Raw genomic sequence first — 19,795 nt, 5'->3', positions numbered from 1 at the left:
TGGAGCTGACAGCCCTAATACTTACTGACACGCCGTATGTGGTCGGGCGCATGGCTACTCTATCATCAGTTCTTCTTCAAGAAAGTTTTTTGAATCATAGGCAGTTTCAAGTGTTCTTGCCCGATATAAAACTATTCAACCTGTTATTTTTGTAAAATACCGGGTGATCAAAAAGTCAGTATAAATTTGAAAACTGAATAAATCACGGGATATTGTAGATAGAGAGGTACAAATTGACACACATGCTTGGAATGATATGGGGATTTATTAGAACCAAAAAAATACAAAAGTTCAAAAAAATTCCGACAGATGGCGCTTCACCTGATCAGAATAGCAATAATTAGCGTAACAAAGTAAGACAAAGCAAAGATGATGTCCTTTACAGAAAATGCTCAATATGTCCACCATCATTCCTCATCAATAGCTGTAGTCGATGAATAATGTTGTGAACAGCACTATAAAGCACGTTCGGAGTTATGGTGAGGCGTTGGCGTCAGATGTTTTCTTCCAACATCCCTAGAGATGTCGGTCGATCACGATACACTTGCGACTTCAAGTAACCCCAAAGCCAATAATCGCACGGACTGAGGTCTGGGGAGCTGGGAGGTCAAACATGACGAAAGTGGCGGCTGAGCACACGATCATCACCAAACGACGCGCGCAAGAGATCTTTCACGCGTGTAGCAATATGGGGTGGAGCGCCATCCTGCATAAATATCGTACGTTCCAGCAGGTGTTTATCAGCCAGGCTGGGGATGATGCGATTCTGTAACATATCGGCGTACCTCTCACCCGTCACGGTAGCAGTTACAAAACCACAATCACGCATTTCCTCGAAGAGAAAAGACCCAGTAACGGTAGATGTGGTAAATCCAACCCATACCGTGACTTTCTCGTCGTGCAATGGAGTTTCCACGACAGTTCTGGGATTTTCGGTAGCCCAAACTCTACAGTTGTGGGCGTTGACAGACCCTCGGAGCGTGAAATGAGCTTCGTTGGTCCACAACACGTTAATCAACCAATCGTCATCTTCCGCCATCTTTTGAAACGCCCACACCGCAATTGCCCTCCGCTTCACTAAATCGCCAAGTAACAGTTCATAATGCCGATAGATTTTGTACGGATAGCGTCGGAGGGTACGCCTAAGTGCCAATCAAACAGAATTGCGTGGAATGCCGGTGCGACGTGCGACTGCATGAGCGCTGACTTCCCCGTGCATAAACGAACCCGCTAGAGTCTCCATTTCTTCCTGAACTGTCTCAGCAGCATTACGCCTTGTGCTCGGTCGGCCACTACGGGGTGTATCGTCTAAACAACCACTGGCTTCGAACTTCGGAATCATTCTCGCCACAGTTGCATTTGTCAGCGGACCTTTACCCGTTCGAATCCCCTTCCTATGGCGATAGGATCGTAACACTCAACTAGCACATTCCCCATTCTGATAATACAGCTTCACTAACAGCGCCTTTTCAGGTAACATGCTGCGACTGCTGGCTCTCTCATTACAGCTCCTTTGATACACGATTGTCATGCGCAGTCACTGACGTTTTGCTGTCCAGCTGAATCTGTCGGACATTTTGTGAACTTCGTTCTTTTTTTTTGTTTTAATAAAACCCCGTATCATTCCAAGCATGTGTGTTAATTTTTACCTCTCTATCTACATTATTCCGTAGTTTATTAAGTTTTCAAATTTGTACTGACGTTTTGATCACCCGGTATTTTCATGGCATATTGCCACATCTCCAGACAGATATCTGGAAAATCCAATTAATAAGAGGTTTTATTCAGAGTGAAGCTGCCCTGTTGGCAATAGAAGTCGCTGGTTATTGCGGGACTTATGAACAATGTGAAAGAGCATTTCTCTCAAAGTACTGGTCAGCGGCGATTCAGGAAAGAGTTCCTAAGGAAGTATTCAATCCAAAGCCTTTTAATATAAGACGGGTCAACAAAGACTGGTTTGAAGTGAACCCTAGTCCTGCACTTGGCCTTGATTTGAGACAACAAAGTTACCACAGTTGTTCCATCAGCAAAACAAATATCCTCTTGGCACTACGACTGCCACAAGTAAACGCAGCACATCTTGTCTCTTGACCTCTAGGACATCTGTCACATTTCCAAAAATAAGACGCCAATCTACTCTTTGCTAAGTCATCATTATTTTCAGCTCATCAAAAACAGACACGAATTATCAGAGAAAACGCTGTTGTGATACACAAGGCAGGGAACGCAGCAAATAAAATCCATCTCTCGCTGATTTAACCAAAATACAAACAAATACAAGTAAAAAGTGCGACATGTGATCAATCAATATCGAACACGAGCCAGAACTCGCCTCATGAAAATGTTACCCAACTAAACAGACAGAAGTTATAACTAAGAAGGTAATAGAAGAAATAGGTTACAGGGTACGGAGAGGAAACATAGAACGAGTGCATCATGGCTATGATAAACTTAAGTTTCACACAACACTCAACGAAAAAAATTTTCTCTCAAAACATAAAAAGAATACATGCACAACTGCAAATTAGACAAACAGTCAACGGACATGAAGAACACCCTTATTACTAAGAACGTCCTTTCCTCAAGTCCACAGAACCATTCCCCGTAACTATTCTCAGTCAACATTTACACTCATTGGTTCACACACTGATTCACCAATATTTCTATTTGTCTATTCCTCACACTGGTAAGCATAAGACATACACTTAGATCAACGGATTTCTGATTTATACTTTGCTTGAAGGTCGGCTCACGCAAAGCTAATGAACGAAACATTTAAGCAAAAGAAACTTCGAGTAAGTAAATACTAGTCTACTCGGTAAAATACACAGATACAATTCACTTCTTCGCAGACGTGCGGTAAAACAGAAACTAAATTAAGTACTCCAGATAAAACAGAAACTGCTACCGCTCCAGGGGCATCCTTTCGCCTCCGCAACAGCCTGTACACTGACTATGCAAGCACTCTACTTAGCAGTCGTGAGGTTCACGTGACTGCAGCTCTTATGGTAGCAGTAAACTACACTACACAGTCGGCTCACACAAAGATGCTAAAGTGAAATGTGTGCGAAGAACTTTGAATAAATTAGTAAACATTAGTGTACTCAGTAAAATACACAGACACCATTCACTTCGTATCAGAAGTACATTAAAACAACTTTAAACTAAACACTGTGTCTACCAAAGCTGCTGTCACCTTACGAACGTCCTCTAGTCTCCAAGACAGCTGTTACATGGCCATGTGAGCGCTCTACACAACAGTTACGAGACTCAAACTCGCGGGTTGGACTTAATTTTTCGGACGACAAGTTGAGATTAATATTGTCAAATGCACTTACGACTTCAAACATAAGGGGTGTCTAGAAAGCAAGTACCGACAGGTCGCGGAATGGATAACACAGTGAAAATCCAATATAGATTTGCACAAGTGTGCGTCACGTTGCACTTTACGGCTCTGAGAGCACAGTGAGTACGTAAAGATGCATAGAAAATAGCACCTCCCACCAAGACTGGATAACTGCCGAGAAATTTCGCCTGATAACATGCAACCCCACACACATTTCCTTCTTCGTGACAGTTTTCGGGCGTACACTGCAAGGGCAATGAAGACGCTCCTGCAACGTTTTTGATGGGAAGTGTTTCATCACCCACCCACCTACCTTTACACCCACATATGTAAACTCATTTTTATCATTTACCACTGAAACTTCCCCTTAGAAAAATTTATGAATTACTGTGCTGATAAACCTCTTACGTTATTTGATTTTCAAACAGCTGAGCAGAACTGAAGGTAATCAGACATCTCTCCCTTTACTTATTCTGATCAACACTAAACTGACACACAATATTTTTAGCGCAACGCAACCTGACTTTCAATAATACCTACAAAAGAATGGCCCTGACTAACATTAACCTATACCTTTCACGAATCACTTACCTCACAAAAGTCTTCGTTACTCGAACTACTGCAATACAGCGAGCGCCACTACTGCCAGCTAAATAAAAGTTTCTAACTACTGAGGGCCTAACTACTGATAGGCATAATTAGCAAATGAAAGATTTTGATAGAGAACAAACAATGTATTTACCTTAATAGTGTTCAAAAGTCGTAATATATATGACATCCAGTCTTACAAATTTACTCTTTCTGGCGGACACACGTCCAGATCATCCGCTCTTAAAATTCTGCCATCTCTCTCCCCACATCCACCACTGCTGGCGGCTCACCTCCAACTGCGCAACGCTACATGCTGTTCACATCCAACTGCCCAACAATAGAATATTCCAACAATGCAAACCAGCACACAGCGTAGTCAGTGATTTTCATGCAGAGCCCACTTACACCACGAAAGCATAAACTTTCTGAACTTAACTTGTAGGAAAATCTATCCATTATTGTCTAAAATAATTTTTTATTTCTTCTTCTGTTTCTTATATTTTTTGTTCCTTGTCTGAAGTATTTTTTTATTCTTCCTTTAAGGACTGTGTTTTATCCAACTATTCTAGTTTTCTTTCTTGTATGCTTAAGGTTTTTTAATTCTTGTTCTCTCTACTCAGTAGATTGCAAAGGTACTGCATTAATTGGTTTAATTTCTTTGATGCAATATGAATATATTTTGTGGGAAATACTTATGCTTATTCTAGACACATATGGTAAAACACTTTTTATTAGTCCCAGTACTTACATTTTATTTCTTTTGGTATTGCAGAAACCGAGTTATTGGATTTAGCAAAATATGTATCTTGAGATTTTATAAAGAATGTTTGTTTTAGACAAATCACGTTGTCTGTCTCTTCGAAAATGTCTATGCAAGTAATGCGTAATCAATCAAAACTAAAAGCAGATGGCACACATTTAACGATTTTTTCTCTTTGTTCTTTATTTTCTGCTTTAATTTTTATTTGTATTCCTGTCAATTCCTTCATATTTTTGTTCACCCAGTAAACATGTTCTGGGAGATTGTTGTAAGTAACGTAACAACTGTTTTGCAGAGTATCTGTTAATTTTACCACATTTTAGATAGTGGGACAGAAGAAAGATTAGCTTTGTCCAATTATTTGCTCTTATTTGCTATTAACTGTAATCAATCTGTTAATGTATCGAATTCCTGTTCATTTTGAAAATCTGGATTAATGTAATTATCAATTGTTGCTTCCAGTCTTGTATTTTCATTTTCTTTGGCTAATGTAGAAGCAAAAGTTTCCTTTAATCGTTTATCAGAACAATTTAAAAACTCTGTAATATATTTATCTAGCTGTTTATTAACACCAGGACTAGATAATTGGCAAATAAATTTATTGTAGATTTTCACTCTAAAATTAGAATTTAATCATGCTGAACAGTCTTTTCTGACAGAATTGTTATTGTTACTATTACTTTACATTCTTCTTTATATTCTCCTTGCATACAAAAATTAAAATTATCTGTTGAATATTTGAGCATTTTTTCTTTGTTAAAAATTCCTGCAAAATCTCTTGTACTGTCCAAATATAATAAGTAATAGTGTTCCTTTTTAAGTTCTTGCAATATTTGTGGTAGTTTTTTCAATACTTTATCAGTCTTGGCATCTTCTAATTCTATCTTGTAAGCAATAATAACTGGATTTGTATATTTACTTCTTATTACATCCATATCTACATTAACAGCTTGTTTAGCTCCTTTACATGTTGTTGTATGCAAATCTAAAAGAAGAGGTATCTTAGCTTTAAGAGCATGTTTCCACAAGCAAAATTTAGAAAATACTCCTCTCAAGAAACTATTAAATAATCCACATATCACTTTCTTAACTAAAAATTTCTCTCTTGCCTGCATCTCTTGTACAGTATATTAAATCTGTAATTTTATGTACCATGATACTATCACAGAATGACTCTGCAATTGGTATAGATTCTTCTAATTTTTGTTGTCTTTTTGTGTAAGTATCTACTATATTTGTGATAAGATTATTATTATTTAAATCATCTGTAAGTAACCATAAGCCAAATCTCTCAGAGGTTGGTTTTTATTTATTTCCAACTAACTCCATTACAGAATATTACATTTTGTTTGTAGCAAACATTTTATTTTCAGCTTCCATTTATAGAGTTAAAATACATCAGATCCATGAAATAGTACCTTGAATTTAAAAATGGTTAAAAAATAGAAAAAATAACTGGGGTAGCTGAAAGTAAAATGAAATGATTTTCATACCTATACGACATACAGATGGTCAGAGGCTGGAAGCTCAGTCGATAGGATTAACTGAGTGGAAGGTGTTTGATAGCAAACGTTTTGTACTTTTTGAGAATGAATTTTTATGTATCCTATGAAATTTTATAATCTTTAAATCGACAATATCAAACAGCTAAAGCAATGTGGTGACTGTCTAGAGAAAAATAATATTAATGAATTTCATAAAGATGAATATTAAAAAGATGGATATTGCTGGATTTGAAAAGATGTGTATCGAGACATTAGGAAATTAAAGTTACATATGGATGTGGTAAAATGGTAAATAAGTCTTATCTAAAAATATATATATATATACAAGGAACAAATCATAAAACTCTTATGTATGGGAAAATTATAGGTAAGGAATAGATTCCTTACATTTACCATAATACATTTTATTTATTTTCTTCAAGTCACCTTTCATAGAAAGATATTAAATTTCTATTTCTTAAATTCACCTTTTATTAAACAAATGGTATATTTTAATTTCTTATGTTCATCTTTTGTATGAAAAATATAATCATTTTTGAATACTGGTGAATGTGATACAAAAATTTTCATATTTATTAATTTTTTAAGTAATTTAAAGGGAATTAAGTGAGTTAGACCTGAAGAATGGATTATAGTAGACTCATTTAATAGATTCTAGGTAAGTTTTCATTTTCTATTGAAAAGAACGAGTGAAACTTACAGCCTCCTATGATACCATGGAAGTCATTCCCTGACATCTTAAAAGATGTTCTATCATCCTGTCCCTCCTCATTGAGAGTGTTTTCCTCATATTCCTTTCCTATTCAATTATGTGAAGAACCTACTCATTCGTTACCTTATCTGTCCACCTAATTTTCAACGTTCGTGTGCAGCACCACATCTCAAATGCTTCAATTTTCTTCTGTTCTTGTTTTCCCATAGTCCATGTTTCACTACCATACAATGAGGTACTTAAAACGCACATCCTTAGAAATCCATTCCTCAAATGAAGACCTATGTTTGACACTAGCGGACGTCTCTTGGCCAGGAATGTTCTGTTTTGAAGTGCTATCTGCTTTTGATGTCCTCCTTACTCCTTCCATCATAGGCTATTTTGCTACCTAATTAGCAGAATTGCCTAACTTTATCTACTTAGTGACCATCAATTCCGATGATAAGTTTATCGCTGTTCTCATTTCTGCAAATTCTCATTACTTTACTCTTTCGTCGATTGACTCTCTATCCATATTCTGTAATCGTTAGACTGTTCATTCCATTCAGCAGATCATGTAATTGTTCTTCACTTCCACTCATTAAAGCAACGTCATCGGCAAATCATATCATTGATATCCTTTCACCTTGTATTTTAATTCCACTCCTGAACCGTTCTTTTATTTCCACCATTGCATCTTTGATGTACAGATTGAACAGCAGGGGCGAAAGACTCGTACACCCCTGTCATACACCCTTTTTAATCCGAGCACTTCGTTCTTGGTCGTCCACTCTTAATATTCCCTCTTGGCTCTTGAACATATTGTATATTACCCATTTTTCCCTGCAGCTTAGCCCTATTTTTCTCGGAATTTCGAATATCTTGCACCATTTTATATTGGCGAACGCTTTTTCCACGTCGACAAATCCTCTGAACGTGTCTTGAATCTTCTTCAATCTTATTTCACGTCAGAATTGCTATTTGATGCCTTCACCTTTCGTAAAGTCAAACTGATCGCCATCTAACTCATCCTCGATTTTTTCCATTCTTGTGTATACACATTTAGGAGAAGATACAACGGCTTAACGACACTGCTTCCAACTGACTCAGTGCATCCCGGCCAGATTGGGTGCAAAGACGAGACGACGAGCGGGTTCACACTGTTAGGTACTCTGTGACCATGTTTGGTCAGAAAAGCGGAGCAGTGGGTCACGGCCGTTATGTCACTTCCCTGCCGCCAACTGAGCAGCGCTGGGGATACGTGGCGCACCCCATCTCTAGCAGCCATAGCCCGAAAGCCGCCAGGACAAGAGTCGTCGCTACCTGAGACAACTTGGGTAAGGTGCCACTACTCAGCTGATGCTGCGCTGTGTCAGCATTGCTGGATGACAACAAACACACAGTAATCCGCTGGACGCCTCAGCTACTCTGCTGCTTCCCATATAGAACCACAGCAGGAAGTCGTAATAAACGTACTTGGAAAATTCCTTGCCGTTTGGCGCTGCAAAGCGCAATAGGGAATCTTCTCCTTAAAGCTGGCCAGAAGTTCACTTTCCAAATGCGAGTAATTCCCATAATACATATCTACCTGCGATAGTCTGATAAATGGGGCACTGCTGAGGCAGTGTGTTGTTTGCTTTTGTCTGACATACGGTAGAGTTAATCTGTGTTTACATCTCACTTGCAGTGCATCTCAAGCTTCTCTGCTCGCCTGAAATCACTCTGCGTTTGTAAATGTGTTATAGCGTGTTTTTATGTGAAATGTGAAGAAAAGCAGTATGTACGAAGGTCTGTGCATGTACAGTCATTTATAATTATTTTCATTCATATTATTTACTTTTTGACTAATACTCATTCTTTTTGTTGTGGTTTAGGGTGTTCACTGCATATTTGTTTACAAAGTTTGATAGAAAACTCATTCCTGTAATGGAAATTTAAAAACATAGCCGCTGAATACAGCAGTTTCACTTTGTACTATTGTTTTACATTCATGAGTTGAGCGAATACTGAAAGTATCTTGTTTTTATCCTAGCTCCTTCGAAAGTCAAAATTATGACAAGAAAAGCCCTCTATGACCTTATCAAGAGATGCTCAGAAAAAGTGTTTGTAAAAAGATTTGACTTCATGGAAAATTACGTATCATCAGATCCGGTGCTCCCTGAAGGCGAAAGAGAGGTTTTATAGATACTGTCTTATATAAAGTTACAATTAAATAAATTCTTAAAAATAACTATAAATGGCTGTAAAGTACCATTCAAATTCCATGTTTTAAGGCCATAAGAGTCGTTTGGGAGCTAAGCAAACGCAGCAAAAGACGTAAGACACTAAATTAGCGTATGCCATTCAAATTATGCTCCGAGAATTTGTATATGTGAGGATTCCAAAATGGTTAAAAATATTAGTTCATTTGCTGCTCGAGGAGCTAAATAAAGACAAGTGTTAGATCCGAGTCACAGAAACTTACAACCAGAAAACGGATTTTCTCATGTCTAAGCCTTGTCAGTCTTTGTGAAAATCTCGCTGACAAGGAAACAGTGCGAAAAAAACCGAACAGCTGATAACAAGGCCTATTCCTGTTACTGTATCCAACAACAGCCTATAATACAGTGCTACACAATGATTCCTGCCTATCAGGTGAGTGCCACATATGTCAAGTTCAAGTCTTGCTTAATCGCATATGTCAGTGATTAATGTTATATTTGGAAGAGATCTTAAATGATATTCCAAATAATGAGATAAACGCATTATAACTTTCTTATAAACGGGGTTGTGAAAGTTCACAGCACTTCGATTCAAATAAAAACTTGAAAACAACCATGATCATGATGGGAACATATTTCAGTCATCTTTAGTGCCTCTCCAACTTACTAGTTGCACGAATAACGATTAGCTTGTTTGGAAAAATCCTACATTATCTTTACCTCCCTATTCCATACGAACAACAATTGGATTCATTCTTGAAACAGTTGATGCTACTAACGAAGTACTCGTTTATAGGACAGGTAGACTGAAACATTACAAGAAACAAACTTTGCAAGAAAAAAGGGTGATTTATCCTTAAAATAAACATCGCTGATGACCATGGTAGATGCAAAGATTTGAAATGCAGCAGCAGATACAGCCTCTAAAATAAGATGCTGCGTTTGCAAGGGTACCTCGAACAATTTCAGTGACTAGTCAAAAACCAAAGTGGTAACTACAGAAGCTCTTCAGTTTAGCATGTCTATACTCCGTACCTGAGTAACATTTTTCGAATTTTTGTTGCATTTTTCATATAAAATAAACATCAAGAACTGGAAAATCCTTTCGAAAGAGGAAAATAAACTTGTTCAAGATACGAAAGAAGTCACACAACAGATGTTTAGAAATCGAATGGGATTAATTGGAGACGTTTCCAAGAAAGGCTATTGAGACAACACTGATGGAAATACAAGTAACAGATTTTTTGAAAACTGTGAAACATAAGCAGAAATAACAGATATAGATATGCCACTCATCTATCGATTCAGTGTTACTCAAGAAGCCATTTACAGTAGGCATAAAATAGACATATACAAAATTTGTGATCATGCTGCTGAAACAGCTAACCGTATGTTGATTCATATCTATGGCACCCTACGTCTGCTACGCTACACAAGATTTGGGAGCATGGTCCGGATGTCATTGAACATGCACTCTTACATATAGACAATTTGTCAGAAGAAGCAGCCGAGGCCAGCAATATGACTTTCGTTTGCCAAGAAATTCCCACGAGAAGAATGAAATCTGGACGAAATAAACAGGATACTACTGGCATCTGATCCCTTAATAACAAACAAAAGACCGAAGACAAAGAAAACCACCAAAGTTTTCTTAAAATAAATATTACTTCTACTGCTCTCAAGTGAAGTATGGGTTAGGTACGTTCATCTGGCTGAAAATGGTGATGAATAGGAGTCTGCAATGGAAACAGGCGACGCAGATGAACAAGACTAGGAGGCATCATGTGAAGAATAGTATTATAGCTAAGAATAAAGTAATATGATTATCATCATTTTCTTTTATTTCATGTTATCAAGCATATATTCTTATCCCTCTTAACATGTGAAGTTTCATTTCGTTTCGTCCTTCCTTTCTGGATGCTTCACTTTTATTGTCACGCACTGTTATTCTGTTGATCACGAAGGATCACCTTCTCCCAACTTCTGAAATATATCGCGAAAACACATCCTCCACGTGTGAAGGCTCCAATGACATCAGTACCCAGTTATGGGTTGCAGCCGACTCCTCAATTTCGCGAGCTCTCCAATCACTTCACTAAATTATTAAATATTAAGGCCTTTCGATCTATCAGAATCAGTAGCACAGTGTACTCATTTTCATTGGCTACCTCCTGCCCCAAATTACAACGCTTCAGGAAGGTATTGCTTTCTGTAGGTTCGAATACTGCCTCGGGCATGGATGTGTGTGATGTCCTTAGGTCAGTTAGGCTTAATTAGTTCTAAGTTCTAGGCGACTGATGACCTGAGCAGTTAAGTCGCATAGTGCTCAGAGCCATTTGAACCATTTTAGCATGTTACAATTGTTCAACAATGTAACATGATAAACAGTAACTACAAATGAGAAGCATAATGTGGTTTTTGTTCTACAGAATCAATTATTAAGTTAACTGGCTTTCGCTTGAAAGACAATAATCTGTATGTTCTACATGGTTAATCTGTATACTTAACCGATTTTCGGCTACAGCTGCACCTTCAGTCTGATGACGACCTAGCAAGCCCAAAACCAGCTAACAAAATAAATTAAACCCATACAACATACACTATACTGTGCTTTGGGTTTATAATTATGTTGTGCTACTCTTTGTATACGTAAAAGAACTCTCTCATCATTTCCACCAACTAGCAAAAGTAAAACCTGCGTTGGATAGGCCCACAAGACGGTAAACCTGCAAAAGATCTCTTTCTAAACCCAACATTCAACATTTTTCCGGGGTATTATCAAACCAAAACTGGCTGATATATATGGAGGAAACAATGTAGATGCAAAATATAAACTAAACTTGAACATTGATTTCGGAGGGTGTCCGCATCTGTAAAACGGTCCAATAGAAAAAAGTAGCTAACAGCAGGTACAATAAAGTCCTACCAGACCGTGAAGTTTCTCAGTTCCAAAACAAAATCTCATAGTGAGCTGCAGTTCTTAAGCTTTTATCACAGATAAAAAAGGATTTACATGATGTTTCTTTCCACAAAAAGCGAGAAAAATAACAAATCAGAACTTAATGTTGAAAATGAGAAACAAAGCAGCCTGGAGGTTTATAACCCAAGGAACCCCAAAACAGAAACAGAATCAGTATAAGTGTAACTAACGTGTAAAAGACTGGGATGGATCGATAAATAATCAACTGGATCTAGAAATTTAGTGAATCAATACTTTTCACATTTAGTAAACAGACTGAAATGAAAATTCCCGAAACAGAAAACAGAACAAAAATTAGAAACAGGAAGTCAACAGGCATAGATGAAGTGCTGATCTGTGTACTTTAAGACTGAATAGACAATGCACAAGCTCCATTAACTGATATAATAAATGAAGCTTTCAGCTCAGATAACTAACTCTCTGCAGTATCTGAAACACAAAATTTGTCTCTGCTCAAGGAAGATGACATAGAGGATATAGAAAACTGCGAGCTTTCGAATAAAAATGAGTGGCCCTCAGCTATGTACCCTCAAACTCAGAGTTCAAATATTAAAAGTTGTCTAGTGGATTGGATATGTAGTTGCCACATTACATGCCAAATACTGCTGAGTCCACAGTATACAATGTGAATACACACATGAATCGAATGGTCGAATGTGCCTATCACTTGGCAATTGCGAATTTTGAATGTAACATGGAAATTTATAAATGAAAGACTGCAATTAAATAAAATCTGCAAGTACTATCTTAACGACTTTAAATGATGAGTGCAATAGCAGAAGTACCTTTAAGAATGGCATCTATTACCGTAAAACACTTATTGGAGTCGATGGTCCACCAACTAAATAAAATATAAGATGAATAACAGGAAAAAATATATTCATTCTTCACGTAATTAGTTATGAGCAACAACATAGCTCATGAGATATTCACTTCCAAACGCATACTAGGTCTTCTCTGCAGAAACCACGGAAATCTCACAAGTGTACAATTCGGCACTCCGAAATATTTCTATCTCCCATGACCACGTGCAAACTGCTAACACTCTCCAAGTATTTCCTGCGACCGTCCGTCACATCTCCCTGTCCAGCACTCTCCTGTGTCCCGTGCCGCCTGACGCTCCTCCCGCACTTCCATACAGTCTCTCCATTGACTTCGGTAGTCGCCTACCTTTACTAACGAGCGCTGTGATTGGCTAAAGCGCTCCCGCCATGTCCCCAAGCCAACACACACTCACAAACATATTGAAACACATACAAGGACCATAAACACGCTGTAACACACATTCTTAAATACATAAACAAATTGAATAAACATATATCAAAGGAATAGGAGCAAAAGTAGGCCAGTTGCCAAATGTCTCCGTACTTTCTAAAACACAGAAATATTTGACCAATTTCTTCATGAATAGTATACATCGGATATAACAAAGACATAAACGAATAAATATATTTATATGCATCCTGCTACGCTTTTTCGTGTAACTGTGGAGTATTTATGACCTGATGCGATCAATAATAATCAGACACTTTGACCTCCAATAACTCATATACTATTCAAGTTACATGCCCGTAATTCATACCAATTTAGGTTTACACTAAGGCTTTCTAAAGACATGTCTGTCGACAAAATCGGATAAACCGTTTAGATCTTGGAAACTCGTTGCTGGGTGTTACTTGTATAATTTAATCAGATACTAAACTTTAAACTAATAAAGATATTGAAAATCTGGTTGTGCCATCAGAATCGTATTGCAGATAATGGTAATGTATATGTTTCTTCTTAAGGGATCATGATTCCTCGGGCTATTATTAATTTCTACATGAACTGCGAAATGTCTGCCATTTTGGTTTCAAAAAGTCCGCCAATTTTTGCACTCCCGGCACACAGGTCTCCTTCGTCGACACAAAGCACAGTCCTCGACGCAGTGTCAACATGGAATTCCCAGCCATAAAATCAGTCTGGACGACACGCTGTAGCTACCCCTCTTAACCCCACTAATGTTCGTCACCATGCGGTTGCTGACGAGTTCCGGCTTGCTCAGCAGCTCGTGTGGCCAAGCATGCTTCGAACTTAGAATATTTTGAGGGTGCCACAACTCGCTCATTATCTCACATAACCACACGACTATTTCTCTCCTTCTATAATTATCCAAAACCATAGAATATTTTACGAAAGACAGACTAGTGAATTACTTGACTAAATATAGACTCAGTGAAGGTCAGTTTGGTTTATGGAGCAACAGAATTTCAGAATTAACCATTGTAAAGATTTCAGGACTTGTACTTGACGCAGTAGACCTGAATTAATGTCACCGGCGTATTTTTAGGCCTCTTAAAATCTTTTATACTACTGACCATAATATTCTACTAAAAATGTATAACCATTAAGAGCAAGACGAATTTCCGAGTGGTTACGATCATGTGTGAAAAATATGGTGCAAAAGATAGATATAGCAAGGCCTTTAAATACAGCAAACTTTTTAGTGAGTCAGCTGTTAGATCCCTGTATATGAACGGAGGAATTCCCCAGGTCAGTATCTTAGGACCAATATTGTTGATAACCATCAACGGCTTCCCAGACATGGACTAAAGTTCTTATTGTTCATGACAGCAATGGAATAACCACATATACAACAGCACAACTCCAAGTAGAGAAAAGTATCTGAAGCCCTATACGATGTTCATAATTGGCCAGTATGCAATAAATTTGTGCTGAATATGGATTTTTGCTTAAAGGGATAAAATGATTGGTAAATAAAATAATGATGAAAAGTTTGCAGATTGTACAGTAAATGAGAAGTCTTTAAAAAATAATGTTTACTCTCACCTGAAGTGGAATTAACGAACAAATACAATTTTCGTCTTTACAGCTGAACATCATGTCGAGAATGAAGATAATAGAGACGGTAAGCCCTTACAGTCCCGTCGTCAGCGTATAAACGACGAAGATTTATATTTACGTACTATTCCTACTATGTTCCATCTTTAGCTATGAAATCATTGTTTGCGTACGTCACACACAAAACATGGATAAAACCTTCAAAGTACAAGAAAACGCCATGAATATAATAAAGAAAAATAGTAAATGAGCTCCCTGTAAAAATCTGTTTAAACACATGGTGATTGTAATATTACCATGTGACTACTACGACCAATGTGTTACACACATCAAGCAAAATGTCAACCATTATGTCACCGAGAGTACCATGCATGGTTATGGAACAAAAGCTGAACGAAACTTACATATAGAGTAAAAAAACAAAATACATAATTTTCTATATGTCACATGACTAGAAGGAAATTTGTTCCACCAAATCCTTGTTTTTGTGTTAGTTTCACACAATGTTGGCAACCGGCACTTTGTAGCGCCAGGTATGCGCGACTTCATAATGTTTTGTTGTTACTTCTGTTACTCATGAGACAAGCGTTCTTAATATCACACTTCTGTAAAATCATTATCGTTATTGTCCTTTTGTTCCAACATAGACCTGAAGATGATCTGCAATGCATATTGAAACCAGACGTCGGCAAACAGAATTTTTTGATCCAGATGCAGAAAACTACCCTAATTTAATTAATCTTACCGTAAAATCATATGCTAGGAAACTATGATAGACAGTTGTAATCGTTTTCTTTTTCCTTGAGCTCAGCATGTCATTCAACTTGGTGGCGTGTGTAGTAGTACATTTTGCTACAAAGCATGGCAACACGTCCAAGTTTCCTTTTACTAGACCGATGAAAGTTGTGCGTGTGAAAACCATGACTTTAATTAGTAGAAGCATAAAGAGCATCTACTGCACCCAGGTCTGTTGGTATTTGTTTGCAGATATGAGGAAGAGAAATGGGGGCACCCGGCAAAAAGCGACGATGGATGTCTGATTCGGACTGGCCAGTGGGCGGCCGTGCTTTGGGGGTGCTGTGGACTCCAGAGAAGAAAGGTTCCTGACGAGATAGATCGTGCAGTGAAGAAAAAATGAATGTTGTTATGTAGATTCTATGCTGTGCTATCTCGAATGAAGTACGAAGTAATGGTTTTGGTCAAGCATTGAATCACCACGAATGAACATGTTGTCTGAAAAGCTTTGTTAAGTATCAGTTGCTGTGAGTTGAGAACTTATTTGAGTATAGGAGAATTATGGAAATGGTATTTTGTGATTTCGTAATGAGTTGTTTAAATGTAGAAGCTCTCTTATAGCCCTCGCCCCTCAGCAGTTGGAAAAGAAATCAGCTGTCAAATATGTAACACTGCATAGCAGGACCACAACATCAAGGGAAAACAAGACGGCGACCTGGAAATTCAGAAAAGAAAATAGTTGTTAATACAGGGAACGAGTAAAGACTTTGCCCGTTGCAGTATATCGGTCACTTAAAATCAACCCACATCAGGAAAAACCCCTTATGTAGTGTCCTAAATAAAGCATACGGACGAGAGATAATAAAATAAGAGAGCTATAACAAGAAACGGGAAGATGTATGTTATTACTGCAGAAGTAAGCAAGCCATCAAGAAGAGTATCGTAAGCATATACGTTGTAACGATACGGACGACAGCAACATTACGAAAACTAAAAGGATTGTGACTTCAATTATACCCAAACAATTTAGATTGTCACTATCTTGAACGAAAGGAATTTAAGCTGGCCATAGCAAATAGGTCAACAACGAATATTATCCACGTGATGGAGCACGTTCTCGGCACGTAAACCACGAGAAGATAAGCTGACTACAGAGAAGAGTTTCGGCGAACTGTTTCGACGATGATGAGTGCTGTGATGGCTTCCGACAACAACACTTCGTCGCTTCGCAGTGTCGGTGGCTGTGCAGCTGACTACGGCAGCGGCTACAGAGCGACTATTCGAGACAGCGCTAGACGCACGATGGCATCGGCAGGGAGCTACAGAGGTTGGTGCGGCAAATTAGGTGATGTGTACAGTGCACCGCCTCCAGAATTTGTGTGTAGTTATTTAATCTGCGATAACTGAAAGTGAACGACGTTGATTAACATTGGGTGATGGTGTAAATACTTTGATAAACGACGAAGGTTTCTAGAGTGAAGAAAGCTTTAATTTAGACTATACGCCTATCACAGCTACAAGTATGGATTGTAAGGTATTAGCGGAAATTATAGTTCAAGCATTAGAAAAACTAGATGAACACGCAAGTAAACTGGACGAGATATCTAATCAAATGGAGCAGCTAGATGACCTATCTCCAAACAGCAAAAGTCAAGCAGATTAACTGGATGAACTATATCAAAATAATAAAAAATTAGTCGATTTATTCATAAAAAAAAATCAAGTTTACAAATTAAAGAGAACATTAGCTAATATAATTTCGAAACGAAAATAGTCGAGGATTGTGAAATACATTTTAAAAATCTGAATGATAAAATGACGCATTAGAGAAATCATCTTCGAGCAACTACGAAGCTATATGCAATCAAATCTTAAAGATTCAAGACAGAGTAAAAATATTAGAACGAAATAAAAAACTTATTAAAATTTCTAGTGTTCCAAATACTTTAACTGATTTGGAGAAGCGTCTGGAAGAAACTGTAGAACAAGAAATAAACGAAAGAGCAGATACCAACAGCGCTATCTATATTTCTATGGATGACATTATATTTAACAATAAGAGTTAGTTACAGAAATTATGGAAAGAGTTAGAAGACACTAACACGAACGTAGATGCAAAATAGCAACATATAACGCACGATTATGGGCTGAGTTACTAGCAGAATTATAAATAGGAAATGGAGTTAATTGTGCTAAGCAGTGTCCAAGGCTTAAGCCGGAGGGAGAAGTAACTCCAACATATTTCTTAAGAGCATTTTTTTGATCCATGCCTCAGAAATGGGATGATACCAACAAAAATAAATTTTGCACTGTTACATTTACTACCTGATGCAGCGGAATGGGAAACAGCTCGTGCAGAGAAATTTATACTGTAGCAAGATTTTTAGGAAAAATTTAATAGAAAATCTTGGTCCACAAGTTCGCAAGAGAAACTAACCGAGTTTTTATATCCTAAGTACTGTAGTAGTTCATGGGGTACATATAAGAAGTACATTCATTGGCGTCTAGCTAGGTCTAATTATTTAAACAACGCAACAGATGAAAAACATTTAACTGCTTGTGAAGACATTACCTTATTTCGCACATAAAGAAATGTTATATGGCGGCTGAACTAACATATAACTATTACTGACATTTGTGGGTTTGGATACCCTCAATAAAGAAACAGGCGATTGTAATCACGCACCAAATCGGAATACGTGAAATGGAAATGCATCAAACGAAGAGAAACGCTACCTATCTAAATTTTCCCAGAAAGAAGAGAGTAATTTTTGTTGGGTTGATTGGAGACCAAATAATGATTGCAGTAGAAAGAGAAATAAGGTTTTTGTAACCAGTGACCCAAGCACCATTGACACGGCGATAAAAAAAAAGCCTCGTATGTCAGACAAAGTACAGATGCAAATAATTATCCTTTAATAGTATCAGAAAACGGGGAACATCCTTGAACATGAGTCAAGGTCCAGAATGTAAAAAAAACTATCTTAGATCCATATACTGAAAAATTAACTGCATTCACTCATGCAATACCTACAAGAGAATGAATATTACAAGAAGACAATAGAGGAGAGGAAGAGAAATTGAAATCAGTAGTCTGGGGTAAATATTACATATGGATGTAGACATTTATATAGGCACAGGAAGCTAAATTTCATTGATTTCGCAAGGGTTCTTCCACACTATAGAGATAAGAAAAAATGTCGCCAATTATCGGTGTCAGGAGCATATATCGTAGGAATGGCGGGTAGTAAAGGAAGGCAAATGAAAGGGGAAACTCGGGTGTCATTAGACACAATTGTTGTTGAATTTATGCACATTTTATTAGTACTGCCCATACTTACTCTCAGTCATCTGATGTTTCAAGGTGTACTAATTATTTAATTATTTTAGATTGACACATATTGTTAGACCTTGAATGATTATTAAAATAGAAAGTAAGACTTGACTTCAATGATAAACTGTTATACTGGACCAAGGGAGGCTTTAATTACGTTACATCGTTCAAAATAGATTAGTTATTAAATAATAGGAATTTATTTCTAGTTGTCACTGCTCGGTTAGTGAATGATGAAGAAGAAACAGAAAATCTGCAAGGGTGCCAGGAAGAAATAAACATTCATTCTCAGGAATCTAACCTATTAACTGAAGAGCAACAACATAATTTGTATACGATCTTAATGAAATATGAGATTGTATTTTCTGAAAAACCAGAAATAGTTCGCCATTATGTGTGTCAGTTTAAGATCAAATATAAGGGTCCATTGTATTGGAAACTTTACCCAGTTCTCGTAAGTTTAAGACCAGAAGTAACTGAGGAAATACAGTAAATGGTAGAAAATAAGGTGATAGAAAGAAGAGTAAGTGCATATAACAGCCCTTTACTTCTAGTAATGAAGCCAATGGGAGGAGTGCGATTAGTGTTAGATGCACGGACTTTACACAAACATACAGAGACAGAGAGAGATAGACCTGTATTTATTGATGAATTGTTAATGCAATTCGAAAGAGGAAGGTCTTTTACTTCAGTTGATTTGACTGCCGGGTGTAGGCAAGTCAAACTACACGAAAATGTGCTACGTTTCTTTTCGATGGAAAGCCTTATCAATTTACAGCATTACCCTTTGTGTTAAATATTTCATTGTCTA

The sequence above is a fragment of the Schistocerca piceifrons genome, chromosome 2 (genome assembly GCF_021461385.2).
Source record: "Schistocerca piceifrons isolate TAMUIC-IGC-003096 chromosome 2, iqSchPice1.1, whole genome shotgun sequence".
Lineage (NCBI taxonomy): Eukaryota > Metazoa > Arthropoda > Insecta > Orthoptera > Acrididae > Schistocerca > Schistocerca piceifrons.
This window is presented reverse-complemented; position numbering follows the sequence as displayed.